Source organism: Danio rerio, chromosome 9, assembly GCF_052040795.2.
Source record: "Danio rerio strain M-AB ecotype USA chromosome 9, GRCz13ab, whole genome shotgun sequence".
NCBI lineage: Eukaryota > Metazoa > Chordata > Actinopteri > Cypriniformes > Danionidae > Danio > Danio rerio.
Window position 1 is genome coordinate 8,242,723 of NC_141029.1, and position 15,306 is coordinate 8,258,028.

The following is a 15,306-nucleotide window of genomic DNA, read 5'->3' on the forward strand; positions in this document are numbered from 1 at the left end:
TATTAGTCAGTAATATTACTGAAATTAATAAAAAAAACGGAATAAATATAAATTTACACAATACACAAGTAAATAAACAGACTCAATGATGAGCTAAAAATCTGTGGAATTCTGTGCGCGCAGATTTTGTGTGGGCCTAGACATATCTGACAGCGTTTAAAACATTTTTCTTAGCTAAATAAGATTATTGTACGCGTGTACACATGAGGACATTTTTTACTTCAGAGCTATTGCAGAGCTCTCGGAGTCTAAATTGGTGCCTGGAAATTCTCAGACAAGGAGGTCACATCTTGTCACTTCAGGTCCAATTTTGGTTCATTAAGATCAGTGTTTCTCAACCATGTTCCTGGAGGACCACCGGCTCTGCACATTGTCCATATCTCCTTCACCAAACACACCTGATTTAGATCGTCAGCACGTTAGGAGAGACGGAAAGACCTGTAATGGGGGGACAGACAAAGGAGACATACAAAACATGCAGTGTTGGTGGTCCTGCAGTAACGTGGTTGATAAACACTGATTTTAGATGCCTTTGGTCTGTGTTGCATTCATATTTGTTAAACCGCACCAGAGCTTGTCCAGAAGTAGATTGAGATGAAACTTTTTAGGGATCTCTGCTTCATAACTCTGCATTTCCCAAGTTTTAAATACAACTGCAATGTGTTTGTTAGTGTTAATTTGGCAATAAGGTTACGTAGATTAGCTTTATTTAACTGTCAATTCTAAATTGTAAGCACAAATACAGGAAAATTAATATGCAAAAGGGTTAAAATGGTAAATTTTTTTTTAAGAAATGATAATTTTAATGAGCATTGAAAATAAGTTTGATTGATTGATTGACTATTGAGAGCAGTTAATACTCCAGATTGGACATTTCAGTAGGATAGAATAAGTTATTTACAAGAATGAGCTAAATATATATATTTATATAAGTTCATATTTACAAATTTTTAATCCCTTGCAGCTGGAAGGGTATCTGCTGGATAAAACATATGCCAGAGTAGTTGGCGGTTCATTCCACTGTGGTGACCCCTAATAAATCAGGGACTAAGCTGAAGGAAAATTAATTAATTAATTAATTTTCAGTCCCTGGGTGTTCATAACATTGATCTGATTTGGAAGTTTGGTGTCTTTGCACTAACTCCTCTTCATGATACTTGCAAAATTAGTTTGAATTCAGATCTAGTTCTCTGTTTTTAAATTCAAAAAAATATTTCTGCCTCTAATATTTATGATCCAATAAACTCCAATTATATATGTTTCTACTCCGAGTCTGATGCATGCAGGGAAAAGTGCATTGTGCTATCAGTTTCTCCTCTATCTTTTGCTTCTCACCTTTCCGCTTCCTTCCTGTGTGTTTGAGCAGAGATAGGCTTAACGGTGGCCAGTGCCAGAGGCAAACGCTGAGAGAATACGCAAGGTCGCACACTCAGGTGCAAACCCAGCAGAACATTGTATGTGTGTTGCTTTAAAGTATGTTTGTGTGTCGCTCGTGATCTTCTCAGATCCCCCTCAAGGTTTGAAATGTAGTACAGGAGACAAGTGCGTGCTTACGGAAGTCTTCATGTTCAAGTTTGTCTAATCCTATGAGTCTCGTGAGGGGGATTTATTTATATATATATTTTTTATACAAACTCCTTGCAATATCTGTGTATTCATGAACTTGAGTATGTTTGTGTTTGAAAGACAGAGAGTGCTCTGTCTAATTTATCCTTCTTTATTCCCCGGCTCTTATATTATCAGGAGCTCTAGTGTAAATCAATACCTGACAGCCTGGAAGCGGAGACACAGAAGCTACCCAGTAAAAGGAGAAAAGCTCACCCATCTCCTCTCTATCCCATCATTTCTGTCAACCACTGCCTATCGCCATGACTCATTCAGTCACACGAGTGACACATTTTGTAATCAGTCAGAGGTGTCACCAACTCAGCCAGCACCCAACACATATCTGTGAATGTGAATATCAGTGCAAAATGGACTACAACTGATTATAAAAGTTTATAGGTTTATGTATACTATATTAAATCAATGTTAAAAGAGATTTGAGAGACACGTTTATGCATGATATCACTGCATTCAGTTGGTCTGGTAAACAGGACTTAGACCGGTGGTTCTCAGCTCGAGTTATATGAAGCGTTGGAGGAAGAGGGTATTCTGTAGGGAACCTTCCAATTGGAACACAGTGCATTCATGAGTACGTCTGTCTCAGGTGTCAGCTTAAACTACGGACCCACAAAAAAAAAAGCATTCAAAATTATTTCAGGCAGCTCCTTGAAAAGTGGTGGGATAAAACAGGATTATGTTTCCGTTCTCAATGGGAAAAAAATTTGATCACAGTTTAGGAGAGACATGCAAAATATGCAGAGCATTGGGTTGTGAGAACTGTAATTGAGAGACTGTGACTGGCATTTGCAACAGGACTGGAGAGTTCTGGACCTCGAGATGCAGTTGCCAGCAGAGTTTAGCTCTAAACCTAATCAAATCCTCTAAATGAGTGAATCGATCTCTTCAGGGTTCCTAGAAAGCTGCAGACAGATGTGTTTAGCTGTTTTCATGTCATGATTACAAGATCCCATCTAGAAAAAAGCTGTTCATGTCCTTGTACAACTCGTAAATACAACTTGCCGACTGTACATTTTTCAGAGAGCTATGACTTCAACCATGTGGACATTGTACCCCTTGACCACAATGGTTTCCTTCAGGCTTTATGTTCACAGGAATTGATCATAGCATTGAAGTAAATAATACCAAGTCCTAAGACTTTAACAGCTCAGAGTAAAGATTCACCTTCGAATCTTTGAATCAGGTTTGTTGCAAAACTCTAGTAAAGTGAAAGAAAAACTCAAGTAAAGTGGACCTTGAGGGCCAGTGTTGCCAAGCTCAGGTTTAGGTCTTTGAAAATATTTTAGATCGATTTGGAAGTCATTTTTAGAAGTTATTGACCAGATTTTCTACTTAAAAAAAAAAAAAAAAAGTCTGTTAAATCGGATCTGATCCTGCTGAATTTAGCACCAACTAGCTTCAACATATTTGGCTGTATATTTTTAGTGAATCTGAAAACCTTGATCATGCTGTTCCAGGTGTGTTAAATTTGGATTGGTATTAAAAAACTCTGCAGGATGGAGGCCGTCCAAACAGATTTGGACAGTCCTGCCTTTTCACATTGGTCATGGTAGTGTTTGCTATGCAGCAATGTTGACACCAATGTCAGCTCCACCCATGTGACGACAGGGAATGTAGTTTAAAGTGTCAGCCTCAACAACCTTAAGCTCTTGCTGGCTTGTATGTTTCATACGGCTATGGCACACTCTGGAATTGGATATGCGTGTAGACATAGATCGGATGTCCTTGTATCGGATATGTCTCTGATTTAAAACCACATTAGAAAGTGGCTAAGATTGGAAGTAAGATAGGGGTATCCTATCCTGCTTCTGTAAGGTCAACATCCTGTACATTTTGGCTTCAACAGATACAGGATGCCTGCTTGGAATTTTATAATGAGTCTGAAAACCTTGGGTGCTTTACAAAACTCAATTTTTCTAATTTTTATGCTCCACTGTCTTCAGATCTTAGACTAATCAGATTTTGTGGTTCACAAGGAGGCGAAGAACACATGGTAAGGAAGTTTCTAGAGAAGCTGTGAGATGGAAAACAGGAGTGTATCCTATGTGGAAGTCTTTCTTGTTGGAAAAACTTCATACACAACACATTTTCTTTCACCTTCACACATGTCAGTTTTCATTGATTTACCTTTTGCACTTTAGATAACCATACCAGCTTCTGTACATTTAGGTGACGCATGACTGATCAAGCATATTATGAAGCACACATATGCTTTGCTTGGATTCCCCCATCCTTGGTTTCTTACCCTGCATCCATCCTTCATGTAGTATGTTTTACTTTGGAGCTAGAACACGAGAGACATATCAAGGAAAGGAAACAAGGTTGCACAAATAATGAATGGGAAGCACCTTTGATTACCTGAGTCAGATTAGGGCTGGGTGATTTAATCAAAGCTGATTCGTTTATTTAGCACAGACTTTCAGATGGAGCAGCATATACTATACAGCAGGGCTATTCAATTAGTTTGTCATGGGGTCCAGTTCATGAAGAGCATCCCAAATGAGAGGCCAGAGATATAAGTCTGGAAGGCGAGCACATCACGCCGATTGCACGCAGATATTGGCATATATTCTTACATTGGAAATAACCAAGTGGCGTGTGGAAAAGACATGCTATGTGAATGGCCCAATGCTATAGTTAATCCATTGTGCGTGCATATTAGCCTCGGTGTATAAGCTCGGAAATTTAAACTAGTGCACAAGTGGCATAACTTTGTTTATTTGCAGCAGTTTCGTTCTGTGCAACAGAAATGTGGCATTGAGAAGCCTTTACGATTAAGTATCGAAATGTTTTCGCATGCTCGCAGCACTCGATTTATGTCAGGTGAGTAAAGCTCTGTGCAGCCTTTAACTGCAGCTGTATTGTATTGAACAGAGACGCATCACTTGATAACTATAGCAGCTGTTTTTCGAATGAATTTAATTTAATTTAGATGTCTTGATCACACTATTTGGAGGGCCGGGTTTGGCCTGTAGGCCACCAATTGAATAGCACTGCTATGCAAACTTGTAGTTCGATGTAAAATCAATTTAAAATGTACTATGGGTCTGTTGCTGCTTCATCTGTATGTCAAAATGCCACATTAAATAACATGTTAAATAACCCTTCCAAACTTACTTTAACAACTTTTCGGTTTGAAATCGTTCCAGGTTTTATTCCATAGTCGTGTGTTTATTAGTCATGTTGAATTTAATTAAAACAGTTAAATCTTCAGTTTATAATCTAACTCTTTGGGGGATATTCAGGGTTGTTCAGGTTTCTTTTTGTGGGTATTTGGAGTTTCCACACAAGAGCATCCTCTGGACATCTTCTGAGATTTAATACTGACCACACAACCATGCTTCCCTGACAAGATGTGCATGACAGTCACTTAGACAAATTATAAGTAATGTAATTAATTTTGTCCTTGAAAGCTAATCTACAAAAAGGGACATCATTTGCAAGCATATTCCAATCAGTCCTGTAGGCATGCATGAAACAAAACAATGGCGAACCACTTTTCTTTACACCGTGACGACACCATCTTTTGACATGTGTAATACAGTATTTTTAGTTGGTTTTGCAGTCCAATGTACATTTTAAACAAGTGGCAAAAGGAATGGGATGCATTAGAAAACAATAAATTACATGAAATCCAACCTGAAGTTTCACACAGAATTTTAAGACATTTTAAGAATCGATTTGATCAAGTAGTTTTTACCAGATGTCGTATTGGGCATACGAGAATAACACATGGTTTTTTGCTCCAAGGTGAAAACCATACTCAGTGTTTGTGCTGCAAAACTCCTCTTACTGTAAAACATATTTTACTGGACTGTCATGCTTTTACTGATTCCAGAAGCAATACGTATTAGCACTGATTCTAAACATCCAGTGAATTCAGTGAATATCAGCTGTTACCATCAGGAAAAAGACTGAGAATGCCAATGTGTAAAACTAATAGACTGAAGCTTTCGTTTGTTCCTACCTCCATAAAACTCTACTAATAACACTGCTCCCGCAGTACGCTAACACTTGACTGGGTTCTGTGTTTTATATATTTATATTTATATACGGTCTTACTCTGTAAACAATGTATGTTCTTAACTGTTTGTTCTTAATTGTTTTGTTTTATTTATTTTTACTGTCTGTTTAGACAATGTTGTAGCACCTTTTATGCCCAAGACAAATTTCCTCTCGGGGACAAATAAAGTTAAACCTAACCTAAACCTAACCTAACTTTTTATGAAATGAACTCTTTTAAGGACATTTTTTACAAAGTAACACCCGAAAAGATTTTAGAATTTTTATCATGTATTAACACAAAAAAAATCTTATTTAATTTATGTTTAATTTTGTTTGTTGAATTTTAAATTGTATATTTATTGTTGAAAGATTCCTGCCATGAAGATAGCCTTGGTTGCTGACATGGCACTAAATAAAAAATACATTACATTACATGCAGTCCAATGTGAACAGGGATTGTTTTTTAGTGTTTTCATTTGTATAAACTTTTTAAAAATGACTCGAGTATATTGTTGTCATGTACTCTGGTCATTTTTTGCTGTATCAGTGTTGGCTAGGTCTGTATTATGTTTGGTGTGTGGGTGACAGCTGTGTTTGACTTAATGCAGTCCTCTATAAAACAGTTATAGCCTCTCTCAGTGTAGCCCATAAAGAAGCCAATAAGATGCAGACAGCAATGAATGAGGTCAAGAAGAAACCGAGCTGGAAATGTTGGTGATTGAATAGTTGAATAAAAAGAGAGATGGATGGAAAAGCAGATAGATAGGACTGTAAAAAGAGAAAAATGGCTGTTGGTTTTATTCGAGAAGTAGTTAAAAGAGAAGCAGCAAAGAAAGAGAAAAGACTGATGTGGGACTGATAAAAATTCTGGAGTTCATTCCAGGTTCACTCAGTCTCATGCTGGGACCAGCATAACCGCGGCATCCCATTTCTGGCGTTTGGCATACAGTATGTGGCTGTTCTATTAATGTCCAAAGCCAAACTGCTTCTGCTCCTCACTACTGGAATAAAATTGAACTAATTATGCAGACACGCAATAATTCAGACTTTTGTCGTTTGTACCAAGTTTTAGCTGTGAAATGGTAAATAATTTAATGTTGATGGGATGATTTACCTTTAAATAGAAGTTCTGTCCTTGACTTACCTCATGTTATTTCAATCCCGAACATTTACTCTCAGAAGACGAGCTATTTAGCAGAACATTTTTACATATTTTACATCTATATTTTAAAAGATGTTAAACATGTTCTAAAGGATTACAATGTGTAAGACAAACAACTGGAATCAAATCTAAACCGATATCAAATGTAAGTTTTATCATGACCACAAGAATCTAATCAAATCGTGAGGTACCAAATGATACCCACTGTTTTATCATTTAAATCTTAGTTTAAAATGTAAACATTTTTTTACATTATATAATGTTTTAATGTTATAATTTCTTACTATGGTGTCACATAGGGCTGGGCGAGATGGGCAAAAAAATCATGCCTCAATATTTTTGGAGGAATGACGCTATACAATATATATCCGGTATTTTCCCATAAATGGCTACTTGAGAGTCAAAGCCTTTATTAAAACTTTATTAAACAGTTTTTGAGCAAAATATAATTTAAACACAGGGGTTTCCCTCCCTTATCATATTATCATCATTAAAATTATCATTCTTATATTGTTATTTGTTGAAAGAGTAACTAACAGTGATATATTAAAATAGAGAAATAAATGTTTGGTAAACAAATGCATTCTTTTTTTATTATTATTTTTTAATTATTTTTAATAATCGTTTAAACCAACCGTTGTACACTATAGGCACATGCAAATCAAATCATGTCTCCCAGTTAAGGATTTAAAATAAATAAATAAATAAATAAATACAATGATTAAAATATTATCAGAATTGAAATCAATATGAAATAACAGACCAGAACGCTTCATTCTTGCTGCCAATTGTGGAAAAAATGATCGATAAAAGTGTGCGAAGCGTGTGCACGTGAGGGGGAGTCAGTTTTCGATACTACATTGGCACTGCACATTCCTCCATGTCCCGTGTAGTGATGGGTCATTCTTGAATGAGTCGTTGATTTTTAACAAATCTTTTCACTCATGGAGTGAATCATTTATTAGCGCATGTGCTCATTTGTGCAAGTGGAGCTCGCTTGCTACCTTGGAGTGGTCTCTTTCGAGCAGAATGCACAGGAGTGGCCTTATACCATATCGATATGAAAGATATTGGATAATCTCGCATCGCGTTGGTGTATCATATCGATATATTCCCAATACTCGATAAACTGCTCAGTCCTAGTGTCACTAGGGTTGCTTGATTAAGCAAAGGACACTTTTATGTGCAGATTTGTAGTAAAGCCGGCTCTGTAATTAGAAATAAATATCCAGCACTTCATTTCAGATGGAGCAGTGTTTAATACATAGCACAGCAAGCTATTTGTTGCCACAATTCTGAAATCAAAGATAAACAATCTGTAATTTGACAGCTTTTGAAATAATTTCTTAGGGAACTATGACTCTGTGTTTATGCTACATCTGAAAGCATGTTAAAATACTGCATTTAGTAACTCTTACTCCAAACTCACCTCGTAACTTCAGTCGATAGCTTGAAATAAATCGTCCTATGAAGTGATTCCTTAGTGTCCGTTTGATTGCCCATTTCTTTTCTTTGGAGCATATTTGAGGAGATTTACTACTGATGACAGAGCTTTGTTTTCCTGACAAGATGTCCATGACAATCACAGCGTTTGCTATATCGCAATCTGTTTAATTTCAATGAATCCTGCAGCCTTAAGTTGGACCAATATATTTTGAGAATCTCTTGGACCACATATTCAAGAGCCTGTTAGTTGTCACACATGCTAGACATTGATTTAAAATTACCAGTCCATTACTTTGAGTATCCTTTATAAGTATATATCCCTTTATAAGTGTCCTCAGTAAACATGAAACATGTTGTTGTATTTCTATCACAACACCCACATTCCATTCATAATGCCTTCAACATCTTGACCTACATTTCAAATTCTTGCGTCCTACCAGTAACCACGTGCTCTATTCAGACATTCGTAATTTATTTCTTAATTTTGCATGAAAATCAACAGCTATTAATCGCTGTTCATTTTCCTAAGCTGTACAGTATGCCAGTACTATTGCCAGGCAGAATGCAGTAGGTCACGGTTCCTCTGCGTGCCTTTTAATCCACATGATCTTCACTTTTGGCTTGAGTTTTTAGGATCATTTGATTCCGTGACTAAGAATTGGGAGTTTCTCAGAAATATAGCTTCACATGAGCTCAGTCCAGTGATTATACAGTATGTGCTGCCATGCTACTGTCCCACTGTCCCACATATCTGTGGCTGGCTGATAGCAGGCTGAGGGGAGATGAAAGCTCACGGCTAATTCCCTTTGTTAATGGAATTGCGTTCATGGGGGTTTTTTCTGGGAATGTTTCACTGACTTCAGCTTATGGTTGAGTCTTGTGGATTGGGTTCAAGGCTTCGAAACCAAGAGAATGTCTTCCACATTCGCGATGAATGGAGCTCTGGGAATCCCTACTGCTTTTAGTCTGGTCTGACATTGCTGCGTTTGAAGGGCAAATGTTCATGCTACTGCATTTAAATCTGAGGGCTTGGGAAGTGCTGCAATTATAATACTTAGTTGAAAAGCTGTGTGTGGTGAAGTGCATGTCTTTTATGGATAGGCTAGAAGATAATCAAATCTGTGTGCTTGAGAGTATGTAAATCTGCCTACATTTCAGCCAAAAATACATTACATTAGAGATGTATTGATCATTTTCGTCTTCCCTTAAATTGGGGGTGTACAATATATTGCACAATTGTCATTATCACATTTATTTTATGCATTTGTTGCCTAAATTTGACCAACCTGGTGGCCTTATTCTCTTATCTATTTTTTTGTTTTAATTCTGTAAAATATGTAAATGAATCTAATAATAACAGAATGACATATTATTTATGAATAAAGGCTTGTTTTTTACAGCCTTGCAGAATATGAGCTTAGTATTACAATTATTATAATCATTTTATTTTAAGTATTGCATCACATATCCATCTTCATATGAATGGCTTTTCCAATGCGCTAAGCATACTCGTTAACTCACCGGAATGTTATAGTGCTTTTAATGTCAAACTAGGGCTGCACAATATATCGTTTCATCATCGATATTGCAATGTGTGCATCCGCAATAGTCACATCGCAGGATATGCAATGCTCAGTCTGAATCATAGTTGACCAAGAAGCTATAGAATTGTATTTAATTACAGCGTTTATTTGGAGTTTATATTAACAAAAATTTTGGCTTGTTTTTAGTCAAAATATCTACATTTCAAAGTGAAAACAAGATTGCTTTTCCTTACCCCGTGCACTAGCAGATCATTTAACTTGTTTTAACTTAATTTCTGCGTACTACTTTTGAAGTTGAAAACAAATCAATTTACTGCTTGATTTTTTTAATATTTGGACTAGAAACGAGACAAAGAGAAGCTTTTTTTTTTTTTTTTTTTTTTGCATCATTGTTTAATTTCTGTACCTGAATACTGTCCTCAGAAAACTGTCAAATAATGATATTAAACTATCTTGTGAAACTTTATTTAGATTTCAATATTTATCACAGAAACATAACATGTATCGCAATGTCAGATTTTTCCAATATCATTCAGCCTGATGTCAAACACTCAATTTGTTAGAAACAAGGTAGAATAGCATAAATTATTAAGAATATGTGTTTGTATCACATTGGTTTAATTTAAAAGGAAAGTTAACAACTATGTTTTATATGTTTAACTGTATATGCTATGCTAGTTTTCAACGAGATAGAAAATGACATTTTTAGCACCTCTCAGTGGGCATTTCATTTCTGAACTGCCATTAATTCACCAAAAAAATGTTAAAATGTTACTACATTAAGATTTAACTTTACAAAAAGAGAAAATTAAGGCAACACTATATTTTGCAAGTATATTTTTTTAGTCAAGAACAGAGAATAGGGCTGCACAATACTGGAAAAATTAGATATTGCGATAAATTCTTTTTCTCTACGATATATATTGTGATATAAATACAAATTCACCAGGTGACTTAAAAAGCTCTAAAATAAATATCTTATGTACATTAAATATATACATATAATAAAACACAGTCATAAACACAATGGAGCAAAATAAACAGTGCTTTATGGTTTTTTGGGGCGAATCTAACTTTGTTCAGACACAGAAATTGAATAATAAAATTTAAAACAACACTGCAAAGTCTTAACTCTAAATAACTCAATCTTTTAAAATGCTTTAAACTTTTTAAACACATGCAGATAATTAACTTTCTATTAAATCTATATCATTTCTGTTTTCTATGTGAAGCTTTCTTACTAGCTTAAATTCTGTAGTTGCCCCACAAATTGTGTATATTTTTATTCGGGATCCTGGTCATTTATAATCTTAACTCAACAGTGCTTGTCTTGCGATGTGACTATTGTGGATGCACACATTGCGCTATCAATGCTGAAATAATATATTGTGCAGCCCTAACAGAGTAGCTGGCAGCCATTTTACTTTAATTCTTAAATATCTACGATATTGTGATTGAGAATGCTGTAAAAATGGTACGCAAACGCTGCTTTGTTTATGGTTTGTATGTGTGCAGCACTAGTTCCGGTTTCAACTTTGTGGAAAAACAATACACATATCGCCACCTGCAGGTATGGAATTATACAACCTCTCACACAGGCTCACGATGTATTATCTTGTTTCAGTCATCCATTTGGTATGTTCACACACAGCTATTTGGTTCAGATAAGCACCAGATGCAACAAACATGAGGTGAAAACACAATTGGTTTTCATTGCTGCTAATACTTTGTCGTAGGCTTTGTTTGTCTTGGGCTTAGCAAAATTTCTAATGAGAGAAGAAATAAATTAAATACTTGCTGCATCTCTTGTGTACAGTATGTTACCTGATTGGTGGTGTTAAATTAATTTAGCCAGAATCATGTATTTTCTTTGAGTCAAGGTTGATAATGGCGAAAACACAATCCTCTCAGTCCCCCAATGCTTCATCATATTAACCATAATAGTGAAAAAGAGCTGTAGCCCCCTTGTGGTATCGGCTACTGCAAAATAAATGTGTGTTTATGGATGTTGTCACATGTTAGGTGAGAGGCCAGGAGTGTGAAGACGTTATCTGGATCCTCTTGGGGTTTGTGTGCCGTAGCTCTTCTTTCTACGGCAATGTTCCTGGGGAGAGACAAAGGAGAGAAGCCGCGGAACTGATTTTTTAGGGTAATTGGATTCTTTTACGACCAAAGCCTTATTTAACTGCAGCGCTAGAGCTTATTTTAAAATGTCTTTAATCTTCACTGTCTTATCAAAGAAGAAACTGAGTCAGCACAGAGGGAGGGAGAAGAAAAAGAAAAGGACAAGAATGGAGGAGAAATGAAAAAACCTGCTTTTGCATCCTGTTCTGTTGTGGATCGAAGGCAGGCGAAGATGTTAAAATGAGGGCAAAAAAATGAAACTTCACTTTCAAAACTTTCATTCATTTGTTCATTCATTCTTACAATTAACAGTTACAACTAAAAGTGCTGTTCTTTGTAACTCTTGCATCAAATTAAGACAAATGCATTCTCACCGGGCACTTTTTTCGGTAAAGTTTAACTGCTCGTTCATGCAAATTTCTAATCAGACAATCACATGGCAGAAAGTGAATGCATGTAGACATGTAGACATGGTCAAGACGATCTGCTGCAGTTTAAACCAAGCATCAGAAAGATGGTTAAAGTGACTTTAAATGTGGCATGGTTGTTGGTGCCAGATGGCTGGTCTGAGTATTTCAGAATCTGCTGATCTACTGAGATTTTCATGCACAACCGTCTCTAGGATTCGCAGGGAATTGTCTGAAAAAGACAAAATATCCAGTGAGCCGCAGTTTTCTGGTTGCAAATGCTTTGTTAATGCCAGAGTTCAGAGGAGAATGGCCAGACAGATTCTAGCTGATAAGAGGCAACAGTAACTCAAATAACCACTCATTACAAGCGAGGTGTACAGAAGAGCATCTCTGAACGCACAACACATCCAATCTTGAGGCGGATGGGCTACAACAGCAGAAGACCTCACCGGGTGCCACTCCTGTCAGCTAAGAACAAGAAACTGAGGCTACAATTCGCACAGGCTCACCAACATTGTACAATGGAAGATTGGAAAAACGTGTGGAAATATTTTCTTGGCACACTTTGGGCCCATTAGTACAAATTGAGCATCGTGTTAACGCCACAGCCTACCTGTATATTGTTACTGACAATGTCCATCCCTCTATGACCACAGTGTACCCATCTTCTGATGGCTACTTCCAGCAGGATACCTTGCCATGTCATAAAGCAAGAATCATCTCAGACTGGTTTCTTGAACACGACAATGAGTTCACTGTACTCAAATGGCCTCCACAGTCATCAGGGCTCAACCCGATAGAGCACCTTTGGGATGTGGTGGAACGGGAGATTCACATCATGGGTGTGCAGCAGACAAATCTGCAGCAACTGCATGATGCTATCATGACCATATGGACTAAAATCTCTGAGGAATATTTCAACTACCTTGTTGAATCTATGCCATAAAGCAAGATGTCAAACTCAATTCCCGGAGGGCCGCAGCCCTGCACAGTTTAGTTCCAACCCTGCTCCAACACATTTACCTGTAGGTTTCAAACAAGCCTGAAGGACTCAATTAGTTTGATCAGGTGTGCTTAATTAGGGTTGGAAATAAACTTTGCAGGGCTGCGGCCCTCCAGGAATTGAGTTTGACATCTATGCCATAAAGGATTAAGGCAGTTCTGAAGGCAAAAAGGGGTCCAACCTGGTGCTAGTAAGATGCACTTAATAAAGTGGCTGGTGAACATATAGACAGTACATGACTTTGTGTTTTCACAATATCATGACTTGATTTTTAATCTAAAATACTATGGATTTGATAATAAGATTAGATATGCAATAGGAGATGTTTAACTATTAAACAGTAATATATCATTCAGAATCCTCCCAGCTATTTGGCATACTAGTCAGTTTTGTTTAGGGATCAACAGTTCATATCTAGAGCTCATACATTTATAGATGTTGATGTCCAGAGGCTGTTTTTACCTTTTACACTCCTCTCAAGTTCATGTACTCCATATGCCACTTTGGTACAATGTACTACACAGTAAACCAGACTATATGCAAATCAGCTCTCTGAATGATGATGTGTTCCTCTGTTGCTCAGTGTCCGTTTGTAACAGGTGTGGGGCTGTAAGCAGATAGTGATCTCTATCAGAGCAGATTGAAAGCATCAGTCATGCTCTCTTTCTCTCTTCAGCTGGTGTCTGATTATCATCACCGCTCAGACTACAGCTCCTCTTAACACAAAGAAATGCACAATGTTGAAAGTAAAAATCTTCGTAATTTTTTTTTTTTTTTTGTCTTGGCCACAAAACAAATGCACTAACTTCAGCTGGATTTATAAGTGAACAAAGACATAGAATTCTTGGGTCTCTTTTAGCGCTGCTCATTTGGGTAAGGTGCCATTTACACTAATGCGTTGTCATTTTTGAGTGCTTTCACACCTGCCTAATTTAGTTTGGTTGAATTGCACTAAGATTTGTTTTGTTGTTAACTGTGGTTAGTGTTAATGCAGAAATCACATTCTAGCATGCACCAAAAGGATCAAATAACTAATATGAGACCTGCTTAAAGTGATGACCGTGGTACATTTTCAATCAAGCACTGGAGAAGTTTGTTTGTTGGGTCAGAACATGATTCAAACTTGAACTGACCCAAATGTAAAAAGTGTCCAATAGAGTCTGGCTGCAGATTTGCAGTTGCACCTTCAGGCTTGCACACTCTGACTTGCACGCTCAGGCAACCGCTCTTCCTCTGCAAGTGAAGTCATTTACAATCGCCACCTGTGGCCGCTTGCATGAAAGTCTTTCAGTAATTTAACTTAAGGGTGTCCCTGAGGGGGAAAATTCCCTGAGGTAAGGGATTTCATTAGGATCGCTGTAACAAACTTCTTATCTGTCAGTGTAACCCTTACCTAAGTACCTTTTTTCTAAGCATTTCACAAATGTAGTTTCTGGCAACATACGCGACGGGCGCCACAGTTGTTATAGTTGCGTGTACAGATCGTTACAAACCACAAATGCCAACCACAAATTGAAACCGGCTTAATAAAGGATTGACTCTTTCTCTGGTGTTTTTTTCCATGATTTATTTTCAGTGCAGCATTCACTTCACTGACGCCGTCATCTTACATCAAACACCTTACACCGTAAGGCAAACACCTTACACCTTGCACCGTAATCCTGACACCCTGCACCGTACGGCAAACACGGTAAGAGCTTGTATACAAAAGGAAAATGAAACCAAACATGAAAGCCATATACAAACAAACAGACATCACTTAAGCTTCATATACAAACTCGATACAAACAAACATATTAAACATGAAGTGTCAGTACCTTGTTCTCCAATCAAACCAGAAGCTAAACCTTTAGTCCGTAGCAGACTGCACAGCTGAGGCGCTGTGATCATGTGCGATCTTTCTGTGTGTCCGTTTATATCCTTATTGGTAATTAATTCAAAATAAAAGACTTCCGCTTTTACACTGAACACTTCGTGACAGAAATACCA

General features: G+C 37.1%; 1 protein-coding gene across 16 annotated transcripts in view; it reads left to right on the top strand.

The window, feature by feature from the left end:
- The window catches only part of myo16 (myosin XVI), a 360,917-nt gene that overhangs the window by 79,606 nt on the left and 266,005 nt on the right, over nt 1-15,306 (top strand). The window lies entirely within an intron of this gene.